The following is a 14,753-nucleotide window of genomic DNA, read 5'->3' as shown; positions in this document are numbered from 1 at the left end:
TCTGTCTGTTGGCCTAGCAGCAGAATAATGGGAGTGCGAAGGATGGCTTTTTGGGTGTTCCTTCTCAAGAAGAATCCAAATTGGAATGTGAAACAGAACAAGTGAGGACTAGCATGGATGGGCTGGAGATGAAAGAAGCCGAGGCAAGCAGGTGGGAAGGTGGCCCATGGGAATATTCACGATAGACAGCAGGTGGGAGGGGTCTGTGAACAAGGGAGTTTCTCAGACAAAGGTCAGGCAGCCCTGGCTCTTGACCCCATGATGAGGCATCAGCAGAGGAGGGCAGGCCAATTACAGGATCTGCACACAGAGAGGAGACGTGCTTGGTTTCGGAAGGCCCCCTCCAAAAGGATGTGGCCCAGGCATGCTCTGAATCAGGAGATGAACTCCTGACTGGGTTCAACAAACCACTCTGTACATGCTCACATATTTATTCTGGATTATTTGTGCTTTTGGGTCAATAAAGAACTCATTGCAAGGAAAATGGTCTGTGGCTTTTGAATGCTTGAAGGAGGAAACTCAGCTCTCAACAGGTAGGTGCAGGGTTGATCTCAGACTCTACTAGAGCTACCAGGGCCTCCATGAGCACCACCCGGGCGACCTGGGGGAAGAGCTATTTAAGAGCTGGCTCTTCCTTCCAGGAGCTTCCTCAGCAATATGGCTCTCCAGGGTTTGAACTCCTTCCCTGTGCTTTGGATCTTGCCTGCTTCTGGAACCTGTTCCTGCTCCAAAGTAACTGCTCCTTGTCATGTTGCCTTATCAGTTCCAGACTTCTGGCCTGTTCCAACTATGTTCTTATTTATCGGGTAACACCTTGCCTTGTTCCATTGTCTACTCACTGTTCTGACCTTGGGCTGTTTTGGATTGCAACTTGGATTTGTTACTGAATGCTGGACTTGCTTCACCTTGGTTTCAGTTGCCTGGGTTTCAGTGCATCCCTGCTGCCCATGCCCCAAACCCTTACAGTGGGTGGCTAAATGGGGTGCAAATCAGATCAATGTATACCTGTTGATAAATCAAACTAGTCAAACCTGAATGAGACACTAGCAGACTATAAATCACCCTTACTAGCCAGCCAACCTAGAGATATCCAAGGTTATACTTAAGAGCACACTGATGACTTAGGAAAAATTCCATCTAGTCACCTAAAGGTTCTACTCATGCACAACAGGCAACTAAGAAAATGCTGGTTTAAACATCCAAGATAAAGCAACTGATATTATCTAGTTTGCTATGTTAATTATATTGCCAGTGTAGATGAAATTGTACCTTGGTTGTCTCTAGAACAAAGGTGTACACACAGATGTTAACTACTTGTGAACTTTGAGCTAAAGCACACAGGGTTCCCATCCCATCAATGGAGTAAATACAAATGTTAACTTTCTACCTATTCTGCAGATGCCCAGGAACTGTGTTCATAATTCCTTAACAACATTTAAGAAATTGCAGGTAAGATGCTCATACCCAAGCTGCTCTTTGCATGCGTGGGCTACACATATGTAAAAAGCCATTACTGGAATGCATCCAAACAGAGAAGCTAAAGTGTGGTGGGGAGGAGAAACAAAACAAGGATCTTGGAGCCCTTATCCTTGGCTGCAAATTATAGTAAACTTCACACTGAACTCTGTATGTCCCAGACAAAACATTCTGGTAGCTCTGTCAAAAAACCTGTTTTAAACGGGAGCCTGAGTTTTGAAAGCTAACTGTCTAAACTGACAGCTCTGTAAGACGGGTAGTTTGCACTTTTTCACCTTCCTGAGCACCTACAGTCTGGGGAAAGCATGAAAAGGTATGGAAACACTGAGAAGAGCCTGGAGCACCAAAGCACCTCTCCCAGCCATATATTTTCATGAGCAAAGACCACTCGTGATTTTGCTTTCCCTTGGCTTCAGCTCCCATACTTTATTTGAAGAGCCTGCCAGTGATCATGGAAGGAGCACAAAAAAGCTGCAGTAGACCTTCCTATGCAATTATTTCCGCATCCTGTACATGATACAGATTTTCAAGGCACTAAAGCAATGGCTCCCTTGTCTCACAGAAAAATCTTTATTTAGATCTGTAGCCTTTGCTGCTTTTGTTTCAAAATATGTGAATGAAATGGGAGGAAAACTTAATCTAAAGCAACCATTTAATTTTTAGTGATTTAAATCAACTCACTCTGGACTTGAGTCTCAGATCTGAAAAGACTTGAAGGCTACTACTAGCAAGTGGCTGCATGTTTCTTGCCCGAATACCTAATAGGTTAAATGGCCTGTGGTGAATCCATGGCGCTCTCTTTTTTGCATTCCATACAGCTCAGTGGATGAGTTCACACTTTGCAAATAAGCTATACAGTGGGGGTTGTTTGTGAAAGAGCCGGAGTGTGCATGACTGACAACTGGGCCCACCATGGGTTGTCCTCTCATGGGCATCTTGAAGATTCCACTGCCTACACTTTTTAATTGCCTTTAAATGCCTTCATCCTTAAAAAAAAATATTCCAATCTTTCACAAGTGTGCATTTTCCGGTGAAAAGAATGAAAACTCCACCCTTGTCAATGTCTTGGGAAATGTCTCCTGTCAAAGTGCCATGTCCATTCATGACACTGAGGAAAGTTGCCTACAAAAGTTTACTTTTTACTTTGTATTTTCTTAACCCTCATCAAAAGGCAAGCAGTCAAGAGAATGCAAAGCTAGATCACCTACTTCAGTAGATCAGTAGATCACCTACTTCACAACAAGATCTCTCACCTTTTTGTTTGGACACAAATCCTCACACTTTCCCACCCCTTTCCTGAGACCCTAGGTGCTCAGGAAGGCAGAAATGTGCAAGCCAACCATTTTATGGGAGGTTCAGCTTGTCTGCAACACACTTATCTGCTCCCTGGTATTTGAAGGATATGCCCTGACAAATGAACCAAATAGCCTACTCATGCTCTGCATCAACAGACACACAGTTTGCATGTTGTTTTAAACCAAAAAGTTGCCTCCCACATCCATTTCTGCTTTGCCGAACAACCCAGGAACGCCCTGTTCCTGCTATCCCAGGTTATCTGCTATAGTATCCAAACTGTTGGGGGAGAAACAACGTAGATTTTCAACCCATGGTTTCTTGCTGGGTTAAAACCATGGCTCACAAGCCAGAAGTGGTGTGCATACTTCCTGGGTTAATATGCAAGCAGACGCAGGCAGCCAAGTGACTCGCCAACTGGTTTGGCAATCTCACTGGTTTGGCATAGTGACAAATACCCATGACTTAACCATCCCATGGGTAGACTCACAAGCAATCTGATCTGTGTAAACCTCACTAGGCCTAAAAGGGTAGAAATCTAGGGTTCCTTGCACTAGTCATCCAGAATTGTGCAGGGATATCAGAGGGATCGATATCAAACTATTAACCACTGGATTCCATCATTATGCTCACATGAGGCATGTGTGTCTTCTGGCAATCCATGCCGTTAGCAAGACACACTGCTTATGACCTAAAGAGGAATTATACTTCCACGCCCATTTACTAGGCTCCTGGCCACATTAAATACAAGTTCTGTTTATGTGTGACAGACTTCAGTCTCCTGTAGTCTGACCCAGAACAGCTCTGGACCACTGCCAGACAGAGAAGAGGCACAACCATCACTGGAGCGGTAAGGCTTGACTGGACCCATCTGGCTACCAAAGAGACTTGTTTTCTTTCCCCAAAGCATAAAAAGATGGGGCAAGAAGCGTTTTTTCTGTCAATCCTCCACACACAGTCCTGACAGGGGCTCCCTGTGCTGTTGCACAAAATTTACTGCTTTCTTATTAAAAGGAGATTGACATTCCCATAGTCTTAACAGCTTAGCTTAACTTTGAAATCTTTGTTTCACAGAAGTAACAGGAATTCCTTGAGAAACAGAGTCAGCTTGTAGGGTAGAGAGGAGTTAGCCTTTTCAAAAAAAATGAACTAGGCCCTTGGTGGAATAAGGGGCCATTTAAATTTCTATTGTACTAACTTGCTCCGGGTCACTATATTATACCTATTTTCATCTCTTTTTCCTCTTCAAAGAACCCAAGACAGCTTACAAGGTTCTTCCCCTCCATTTTATCTTCATAATAACTGTGTGAAGTAGTTTAAGACCATGTACGGGTAAAAATGTGTGGCAGTATTCTGCTGCTTCAGCGGGACATGGATCGAAGCAAATCCAAAGGCCCAAAAGATTCATTTGCATCCAAGCCTAGTTCAGCTGAATGCCATTCCTAAATCCGCTTCACACTTTCCAAGGCACACCCAGTGTTACTTCAGTAGACTAATCAAGTGCAAGTGGCAAGGCCTGCTTCTCCCTGTTTTCAACAGACACATGCTAGGGAACAAAAGGACTTGAAGAGAGACAACTCTTACACTTTACCCGCAGTCACTGGGGGTAACTGCTTTGACACCATTGCTGCATATAGCCAACTTTGCTCTTCCCCTGAAGGGATGGATCACAAAAAGGATTATAAAAGGCACCCAGTGAGGTTGGAGTGGCAGTGAGACGCAAGGGATTTTTCTCTTTTCTACAAAATGGCAGTCACACAAAGGGCCAATGTCAAAGTCATGCTCTCTAAATGCATACAGCGTTGTTACTCTTTCCTACCTAGCCATAAACCTATAAACCAATAGTCCTTCTTCCCTTTTCTTCTCTTTTATCTGAACCAGTATGCATAGGAAAAATCTTCTGAAATCAAACAAGGGATACACATTCAGATGCAACAACTCTATACAAGTGTGGCCAGAACCAGGGCAAACCACTCTGGGTTGGAAACAGAAATTACTGAGTTAAATGGATGGGTATAAATGAGAATGACTCTTTAAACAGTCAGGAGAGGGAGGAGGAAGTCCGAAGCATTCTAGAATACATACTGCCAGAATTCATGGAAACTCTGAGTAAGTTACTGAGGTTGTGTTGTGCAGCTTCTCCTTTGCCAAGTGCCAAGATGCAGGCGCAAACAGTGCTGTGCAGGTAGCAACAGAAGCTTTCTGGCCTAGAAATGTAAAAAGCAGGCTGTGAAGCCACTCATTGCCAGAGAGGAAAAGCACGACAGGAGATTGTAAAAAGAGAGGGCAGGGCTGTCGATATTTAGTCTCTAGGCCAAAACATGCTCTCTGGTGATACGTGGCAAATGAATATATGTCAGTGGAATGCCTGGGCAAAGGATACAACACAAATAAGTCTCAGCAATATTTTTAGCAATACCGATCTATCTGCAGAAGCTCATGATCAAAAACAATTCTCCCCTCACAAAAATTTCAACAATTCCCTTTCTTTAGGTATCAGAGATGACAACATGAGAGCTTCAAAAGCAAAGAAGATGGAAGAAAACAAAGTATGAGGGGCAGCAGACAATACTGAACTAGATGCCAAGGGATGAATAATATAACTGGACATAATAAACAGATAAACTCCTCTTCCTTTCTTCCTGAAAACTCTGGAATGCAGTTATAGCTGAAAGGAGAGCTACAGCTAGATCTTGGGAGCTGTGAGCTTTTGACTAAGGAAGAGGCAGGGTTCCTGGAAAATGCAAACCACTGTTCCAGGAAGACAGAGCTATGGAAACATTCCCACAGCATTGGAAGATGGACTGATCATGGGAGCCTACAGAAAAGATTAATGGTTGGTCAGAACATTTCACTGATATTGACACCTATGCATTCTCCAGTGCCAGGACTCAATATATATTAGAATCATGCATTTACATTGTATGTTTAAGAGGGCAGGGGATTTCCAACAATTCATACTGATCAAATAATTCTAGGGTTTATTTTTCCTACACAGACAACATTGTTTATTCAAGCCATTTGAAAAAGAACTCATATAAACAGCTTTGGTATGATTTAAGCATGACCTAGCCCATCCAGCTTGCCCCTTACGGCATGCTATGGTTTGAACCACCACCATCCCATTGGAGTAAAGGGCATAGCGGGGTTAGCCTCCTATGGGAAGGAGGGCTGGATTTAATGACTTCCAAACCCATTCCCCTACACAGTTAGATCATTTGGATACTTATTGGTTCTTCATTATGTATTATTATTATTACCATTAATTATTATTATTATTATTATCATTTATATATCACCCATAGCTGAAGAACTCTAGGAGATTTACAACAAAGTATCCAAACAGCAAAATACAATAGATAAAAGCATTATGAATTAAATTAAAAGAACACAAAAGCACATTAAAAGATCATTTTAAAAAGACCCAGCCAAGAGTAAAAGAAAAGCACCTGACTAATCATATCAGGCCCCAGAATGACCTCTGTAAAGATGGCAAATTTAGCCCGAAGCATGCCACAGCAGGGAGGCTGTTCCAAAGATAGGGGCCACCACAGAAAAGGCCCTTCCCCTAGTTGCCATCCTCCTAGCCTCTCAAGAAAAGCCCTAGGGACACAGCATAGTGTTCAGGCAGATTGGGGTTGGGAGAAGCACTCCAACAAGTCTTGCAGTCCCAAGCCATGTGGGGCTTTATAGGTTAATACCAGCACCTTGAATTGGGACTGGAAGCATACAGGCAGTCAGTGCAGATGGGCCAGAACTGGCCTTATATATTTGGACCTTTACTTCTGAACTGTCTTCAAGGGCAGCCCCACATAAAGTGCATTGTAGTAATCTAGCCTAGAGATGATAACCTAGAGATGATCTGGTAATCACAGATTACTGAAATCAAGCTATCCCTGTCCAGTCCTTTGCCTTCCAGAAACAGGGGACAAAGCAAAAGGACAGGGCTGTTGTGAGTGAAAGAAAGAGAATAGGTGGCAAGAGAAAGATTCTCTCCCCCATTTGGGCCATCAAAGGAAAACCACACTTGGTTCTAATCAGAACAGGCTGTTGGTTCCAGCATGGTTAATTTGACAGAACCAAAAGCTGTTTTTAGTAGTAATGAATGCTTGAAGTTCTTTTGTTCTTTGCAAAACCACATCCTTGGCAATAGCCTTAATCAGGACTGTGCTACAGGAAAAATATGAAGAGGTGCCAGCTATAGGCTGAATTGGGTATGCCTCACAGACCTGGAGTGGCTTGGTCATTCAGACTGTGAGTACCTCAGGGCAGTATCCTATCTTTTAAAACTTATGTTAGACTATGAAGAGTTATGTACATCAGTGCTACACAAACTGGGGGGAGGGGGGGTCAGAATTTGGAACAGCACTCTGGCTGTTCCTCAAATTACACTGAAATTGAGGGAAGCCATTCCAAGAGGGATTACGGTGCAGCACACACAAGATGCCGCTTCTCCTTCCCTTCAACATCCCTACAGAGTAACTCCCAGGCTGCACTGCAAGCTGAAATGGAAAAAGTACATATTGACACACAGAAAGCGTAGAAAACAACACCCCTTTTCATACACACGGAAAAGTATCTAGGTATTTTACTACTTTACTGTCCTTACCATGCCACACTAAAGTCCTCCACTACAACAGGCTCCAAGAGGCACTCCTACAGGTCAAGCGCAGATCAGTCCCTGTCAGACCAGGCAGTCCCAGCACCAGAAACACTCCTGGCAAAAAGTACCCAAGTCCACAAGACGGCAGCACTGATCACAGATGTGTGTGTGTGTGTGTGTGTGTGTGTGTGTGTGTGTGTGTGTGTGTGCGCGCGCGCGCACTTATTAACAGGGAGGCAAGAGATCTGTCTGTGTAATGCATGGGTCAAATTCTTTCCCAGGTACTGTTGCTTTGGCTCAGGTCCAATATCTAGGAAATGTCATTGTCAAGTGCAGTCACAGGACACCCCCACCCCTGCATCTGAACTATTTTGTCACTGTTATCTCAAGTTGCCTTACAGCGGGGTTCATGCACCAGAAAAATGCCGCCATCTGACATAAGGCTGCTGGTCCTACCTCACAGGGTGTTCACAAGACTCTCTTAGAATCCATTTGCTACAGAAAATTTTGTGTAGTGGGGAGGATTGTTGGGTCTTGATCTGTGATTTGCCAGTTTATAATTCACCTTTGAACAAACTGTGTGCATAAAAGCTTGCATGGGTAACTTTTATAAACAATATTTCAAATTGCCAAGAGACACGAACTAATTTTAAGAACAATTCCAAAAAAGGGAAGCAGTACAAATAGACAGTGGGAGGGACTATTGAAACGGGCACCATTATATCCGAGCGCCCATTAAGTCACAAGAATTTGCTCACTCCCGTAAGCAGAAGTAATCAAAGCTATTTCACAGCTTCCCACAACCTGTTCCATAACTTTAACTTTCCTTTCCATATCACTACCACCCTCACAGGCTACTGCTTAGCACACTGCACAAAACATACTGAGGATGTCCAAGTACAACTGCACAAGTTCAGGGTGGAATGTGTTTTTTGTTTCTTTAAGGCTCCTTTAACAAACACAGCTTGCAATTCCACAAAATGGAGATAAAACTAAATGGAAACTGCTGACCTTGGGCTGCAATTCAGTAGTACACACTGTTCACTTAAAGGCGTTATACATGTGATAATAAAATGCTGTTGTGCAGACATTAAAAGATATGCTCTGACCTGATTATCCTCCTCCCACCAAGATTATTTCTTCAGGGTATAAGAAAATCACAATGAAGGAGCAACCCAGGAAATAATCTGCATATAAGGTAAGTTACAGTTTCTGCACCACATGTTATGCTTGTTGCAGAGATGCTAAAAATGTGAGAATAGTTTCTAGCATTTCTGCAGTACTGGTACCAAATGTTCCCAATGCTTATTGTAATCTTTACTTGAAATAGGTCTATCCTCCCTTTTCACAATAATGCTCAATATAATCCTTATCACAATCCTGCAAGGTACGTCAGTGCTAGCAACTCCTCATGGCAAAGTGTGAACTGGACTGCGTAGTTTACCAGAGACTATCTAGTGAGTCCACGAAAGAAACAAAACCTAGATACTTAGTTCAGCTTTTGCATTACACTGAATACAATATACAGGTTCAGAGTATAAATGTTTATCTGCAGCAAAGCTAGCAGGTTTATTTGCTAAAACTATCTAAAATCTCCTATTTCCCAAATGTCTCAATGGCAAAACAGAGTTATACAAAATAAATGAAAGCCTTTGCGTTCCAAGCATCTGTGCTTCCATTGTTTCCTTCAGTGATTAAACTGGGATTCAAAAATCCCTACAGACACTGAGTATACCAAGAAATATTCCACGTGTGCTGTACCATGCTTGGCTAGGTACCAGGAAAAAGGAAGAGAGGGAGATGAGAGAGAACATGGGAGAGGGAATGGATTTCGAAGGCAAGAAAAATCAAACGTATCTTGCTTAGAACTAACCTTTTATTTATATTGAATTGGTTTGCACACAACAATAAACCTTGGGTTATATAAACCATGGATTTTTGTGGACATGAGGGGGAGCCAGCCACTGCACTGCCTCCAACTTGCTCCTCACTTCTGTTTTCAGTTAAAAACCCATGATTGCCCCAAGTCAGCCCAAGAACAGAGTGTAGATTTACTTTCTGTTGTGTAATCCCTAATCCAGAAAACCTGGTTCAGACATTACATGATCAACCTACAAAAAGGGTAACTGCAGGGTGTAAACAAAAGGCAGGAGAGCACTGTAGATAGATTCTTGCTCACTCATACTAGATTGTGGCTAGCTGTGAGTTCATGAACTTACAATAGCCATTAAGTGCAAACTGGGTTGTTGTATCTAGCCAGTACACACCATTGTATTCCAAAATTCTTCTCAATCAGTTGTAAAATAACAGCCTGTTTCACAAGGGTTCTCCAGTACACTAAGTCACATGCACACTCCTTCTAAAGTCAAGGGGGAAAGATTATTGACACAGGTTCCCCAGACACAACCTCTCAAGTGCATAAAACAAACCATGTTACATCAAGTGCTTTTACTGTGCTGCGTGGCTTGCAATGAAGAAAGCAACAGACCTTAATAGTAACAAGACAGAAGTCTCTCCAGATACTTCCAGAGAATTGTTTTCTGTCCTATGTATCAAAAGGGCAGTTTCCCAAGATATATTTGCAAAGTTAAGAGCAAGCTGCCAGCAGCAACCCCTGTCAAGTCACAAGGCTCTCCATGCTGCATGCTGGCCCATCAGCTAACCCACTCTGCATTCCCGCACCAGGACAAGGCACTTAAGAGAGCTGTGACAAAGACCTTCAACAGAGACGATAAAGAATTCAGTTTAGGCCAGGGGTCCCAAACTTTTTTGGACCTTTGAACACATTTGGGAATTTGAGAAACTGCTGTGAGCATCACCACAAAATGGCTCCCATGAAGTATCTAGCTAGCCACAGATCAGTTGCCATACAGGCCTGGCTAGAAGAGAGGCTAACCAGGGCAAGGAACAGAAATAGCAAGACTAGAGGCTGCAAGGCGGAGAATGAATGAAAAGAGCTACTTCCCAGCCCACTCAATCTTCTTCCCTCTACATGGACTTTTCCATTTTGTTGTCTCACCACACCCAGCCTTCTCTCCACCCAACCCCTCTCCTCACCATTCCCTTCCCTTCCCTGTTCCAGCCTTCTCCCTAGCCTAGCTCTTGTTCTCCCACTCCACCCTTCATCTTGATGCTTTTCTCCACTCCCAGCCTCCAGCCCCATTATTTCTCCCCCACACATTTTTACCACACTGTTTCCTCCCCTCCAACTTCTAGCCTTGTTCCTTCTCTCCCATCTCCCTTGCTTTCTCTTCCTGATCACCAGCAGGTTTAGGAACAAGAAAGATGGTGCTCTAAGTACGTCTCAATTTTTTTATCATTTTGTTTGTGTGATAGAAGTGTGGAACAAAGAGTTGTCTAGGTACCGCAGGAGATACCCACAGATATTGCACTGGGGACCTGTGGGTTAAGTTATATCATAGCAATTCAGTCAAATAAGGATTGCTTTTCATATGTCACTGATATTTTCATCCTTACATTAAGACTCAAGCAGAATTTAGACATTTAACAACACATCTGATAGGATTCAATGCATACAAATAGAAGACATAAAATGCACATGTATACATTGGATATTGTATGAAGGTCTACAAAATGTATTGCTAAGTGTCTGTATTTTAATTATAGAAAATAAATATGAGAGAGGATTTCAATCTTTTCAACAGGACAAACAAAGAAGATCAAAAAGTATACAGCAATGTTTTAGTAGAAGCATTTGATTATGAAACTTATTTTTAAGAATATTCAAACTAATGAACCAGACTTGCCAATTATCAAACCTTCTCAACTGCATCCCTATAGATTGAATTTTCATTTATTGACCAATGCTATATTTTGTTTTTGCTGTTGAATTACTCCTCTTTCTTTTAGATGCAAACATTAACACATGACTAACCTTAAACCCCATAAAATTACTTAGTTCAACAGATGTTTTTACTGCAAAAACATTTGATACCCTTTAGAGTTTCTTATTTTCACTGATGTTCTCCCATTGTCTGATTTAAACATTTCAATAACTAAAGTGCATTAAGGGTAGAGGGAGTGAAGAGCAGAGCCAAATTTAAAACAGAGAAGCCCAACCCTCTTTCTCAGCTTTCTCAAGTGACTTTTTCTTCCCCTGTATAGTTCTGACAGCCTTTTTGTCCCGGCAAACACAGCTTTGGAGTTTTGTGGAGGGAAAGGTTATGGAATGGGAAACATTGGACGGGAAAAGGCCTTATAATATTTCTTTACTCTACATTCGAATCTTCCAAAACTACAGTTTAGCTTAACAAGCTGTATCATGGTTCAGTTACAAGGATGTGTGTGTAATGCAGTTATTTCCTAACGGAAATGTTGATTAATGCATTCCTGCCAGTAAATTATACAGATTCCCTTTCACAGGTCAGAACTCTATTCCTGAAGCGAAAATCCATAACATGGCACTTCTCTCATCTATTGTGTGTGCTACAGGCTCTGAGTGACATGCTGAGTCCTGTCCAGCAAGTGCAGCATTACTTAGAGCAAAAGCTTAGTAAATATCAAGAAAGAAAGTAGCAGAACATCCATACCTGGCATCTGGCAGCACCTAAAATACAGGAAATTTACTCCTGTCCCCAGTGAAATCCTGTAGCTATGCTGGTTTCATGGATATATGATGTGTGTGGGATGGAGGGAGACTGGGTGAGACTCTGATGTGAAAGACATTTATTAAAGGAAGTTAAAATTGAACAAGGTCAGACTTCAACAGGGCTGAGCAGTACTTACTGGATATGTCAGACTGTATGGCTGTTCAAGGGGAGTGGTCTAGAGGTGAGGAAAAAACTGGATCCTGGAGTAAGGGCAATCCAGGTGAACCCCATGTAAGTGTGGACTGCATGAGCAGCACAGACAGGTGGGAATGGGTGAGGGTCTGCTGAGAGGCAGCCTCTGAATGAATGCTGGGCAGCAGAGGAGCATGATTAATCACAGGAGGGCACGCTGGGCTTGTTAAGCCTCAGACAGACCGCATGGCTGATGACAACATCTCTCAGCAACACAGAACCTGTTCTGCGCACAGACCAGTCTGGGTTCAGTCCCTGGCACCCCCAGGAAGGTCTGGGATATAATTTTGCCTGAAACCCTGGACAGCTGCTGCCAGTCAGTGCCACCAATACTGGGCTAAGTAGACCAAGGCTCTGACACAATAGATGGCAACTTCCCATGAGGGTAGCAGGGAGTAGAAATAAATTGGGCCCAGGAGTCGAATCTCGGAGGTGTGGGGGCAGGGGAGCAGTGATCTTGGATGAGATACTTGATGTGAAGCAGTGGAGGGAGTGTAACACCAGAGAGCTGGATCAGTTCCTGGCATTCTGCCTGCTTAGGTACAGAATAGAGGAAAAGTGAGTGCAGGAATCATGTCCTTGTGGGATGAAGGGAAAGGAAATACCGGAAAGAAATACTTTTGTGGGGGAATTTGTGATCTTGAACTAGAAACAATTGGATGTTACACGAATGGCAGGAAATATAGTATTGGAAGAGAGGGATCAGTGTTTCAAAGACTGCCTTGTTATTACTAAGAAGGATTTTGCTCTCCATACAATGAGGAAAGAAAAGAGAAGTAGGTTCAGAGTCAAATCCTTGTGGGACAGAGGTAAATACTGGAAAGATGCCTAATTGTGCTGGGGAGACACACAAGGCCTAGAAGTAAAATTTTTGCACCTCACATTTATATCCCACCTTTCCTCCACTGGCAAGGAACACAAAGCAGCTTACAAAGTTCTCCTCTCCATTTTATCCTCACAACAACCCTGTGAACTAGGTTAGGCTGAGATTCTGTGACTGGCCCAAACCCATTGAGCTTCATAGCTGAGCTGGGACTAGAATCCAGATCCTCTAAGTTCCAGTCCAACACTCCAGCTGCTCTGCCACACTGGTTCTCTAAGAAGACCCAGTTGGGTGTCCTAGTGGGGGGAGGGAGCACTGGAGAGAGGGATCGGTTCCTGGCAGTCTGCCTAGCTGGGGATAGGAAGAAGTTGTGCTCTGAACCCACTGAGGGGTGGGGGGGGGGGGGGGGGGCAGTAGACCCAGAAGTTCGATCCGTAGGGGATGGAGAAAGGAGGACTGGAGAGCAGCTGAACAAAGGCATGAGTCCAGAAGTTGCATCCTTGTGGGATGGAGGAAGGGCAAATGGAAAGGAGAGGAAAAGTTTAATCGGTCCAGAGAGTTGATTCTTGTGGGATGGGGGAAGCGGGAACGCCGGCAGGATGCACTGTACTCTTGCGGGCGTGACACTGGGCCCAAGGCTGTGGGTGCGTGGGGGTCCCCCATAAGAGGCGACTGGGTGCACGGGGTGGGGATGTGGGACTGGGGAGAGCGAGCAGTCCCTGAAAGATGACCTGGCGAGCCACGGAGGAAGGGCTGTGAGGGGAGGGAGGAAGGGAGCCGGGTCTGGGAGGGAGACCCTTGCGGGATGGGGAAAGCGGGAAGGATGCACCGCCGCGTGGGTGTACCGGAGGGGCAACTTTGGCGCGGGGGGCAAGCGCCTCGCCTCGAGAAGGGGAGGTCAACTGAGAAGGGTCGCGTTGGGAAGGACACGCGCTTCCTCCGCTCCCGCCACGCTCCCCCCTCAGCCCTCTCCTCGTCCTCCTCCATCCCTGCCCAGCTTCGATTCCCGAAGGCGCCCCCGAGTCTCTCCTCAGGCCGCCCCCGTCCCGCCCTTCCTCACCTCGCGCTCGGCTCCCTCCAGGCAAGGCCCGCACGCCGACCGGACCGACGGAGAAACTGGCTGACAGGCGAGCGGTTCCCGCCACTTCGCGCATGCTCTCCAAGGTGGAGGCGGGCCTGCCCGTGCTGCAGCACGTTGACACGCCCCCCTCCGCGCCCATTGGTCGGCTGCTCCACCAGGCTCCGGCCCCGCCAAGGAGCCGGTACCACGTGGCCTTACCACGTTGCAGCGAGGAGGGAGGCGAGTTTCCCGCGGTTTGCTGGATCATCCGCACCTGGCACACGGTGAGTTATTGCGGTGTTTAAACTAACCACCCACACCCAGAGCATAGTCAGCTTCTAGCCATGGGAACCCCTACCCTGATCCGGGATTGCATGCTAAATAGTAATAATTGTGGGTTGCAGTCTGGAGTCTGTCAGTCTTGCTGGGAAAATCTTATTTTCCCTCAGGTACTATAAGGAGTGCAGCTAAGCTCAAAGGGAATGGGGAGAGATCCCGGCTGCACAAGTTCCTTCCCTCAATGAACCTACTTTCTCACAGTTGACCTAGCTGCTGTCAGTCCACACCCCCTTTCTCATCATTACGCACCAATCCTGGGCACAGGGAAAGGCAGGTGAGCCACTCAGAAGCATCTCTACGGGATTCTTCAAAGTGGGCACTCACTGTGGGCCTACCCTGTGCCCCTCTCCCCCAGCA

At 44.8% G+C, this 14,753-nt stretch overlaps 1 protein-coding gene across 3 annotated transcripts in view; it reads right to left on the bottom strand.

Moving 5' to 3' along the window:
* The window catches only part of SLC39A14 (solute carrier family 39 member 14), a 42,204-nt gene extending 28,050 nt beyond the window's left edge, over window positions 1–14,154 (bottom strand). For 2 of the 3 annotated variants that reach the window (XM_044437406.1, XM_044437404.1), the window contains exon 1: window positions 14,058–14,154. The gene's annotated coding sequence lies outside the window, so the exon portion shown is untranslated. Of the gene's footprint in view, window positions 1–7,378; window positions 10,575–14,057 lie in introns of those variants that run through there. The other variant, XM_044437405.1, reaches the window with a different exon arrangement.
* Between the last annotated feature and the right edge of the window lie 599 nt (window positions 14,155–14,753).

The sequence above is a fragment of the Varanus komodoensis genome, unplaced genomic scaffold (assembly GCF_004798865.1).
Source record: "Varanus komodoensis strain SLA01 unplaced genomic scaffold, ASM479886v1 scaffold30, whole genome shotgun sequence".
Lineage (NCBI taxonomy): Eukaryota > Metazoa > Chordata > Lepidosauria > Squamata > Varanidae > Varanus > Varanus komodoensis.
Note: the sequence above shows the minus strand (reverse complement) of the source record. Positions and strands in the feature narration are given on the sequence as shown.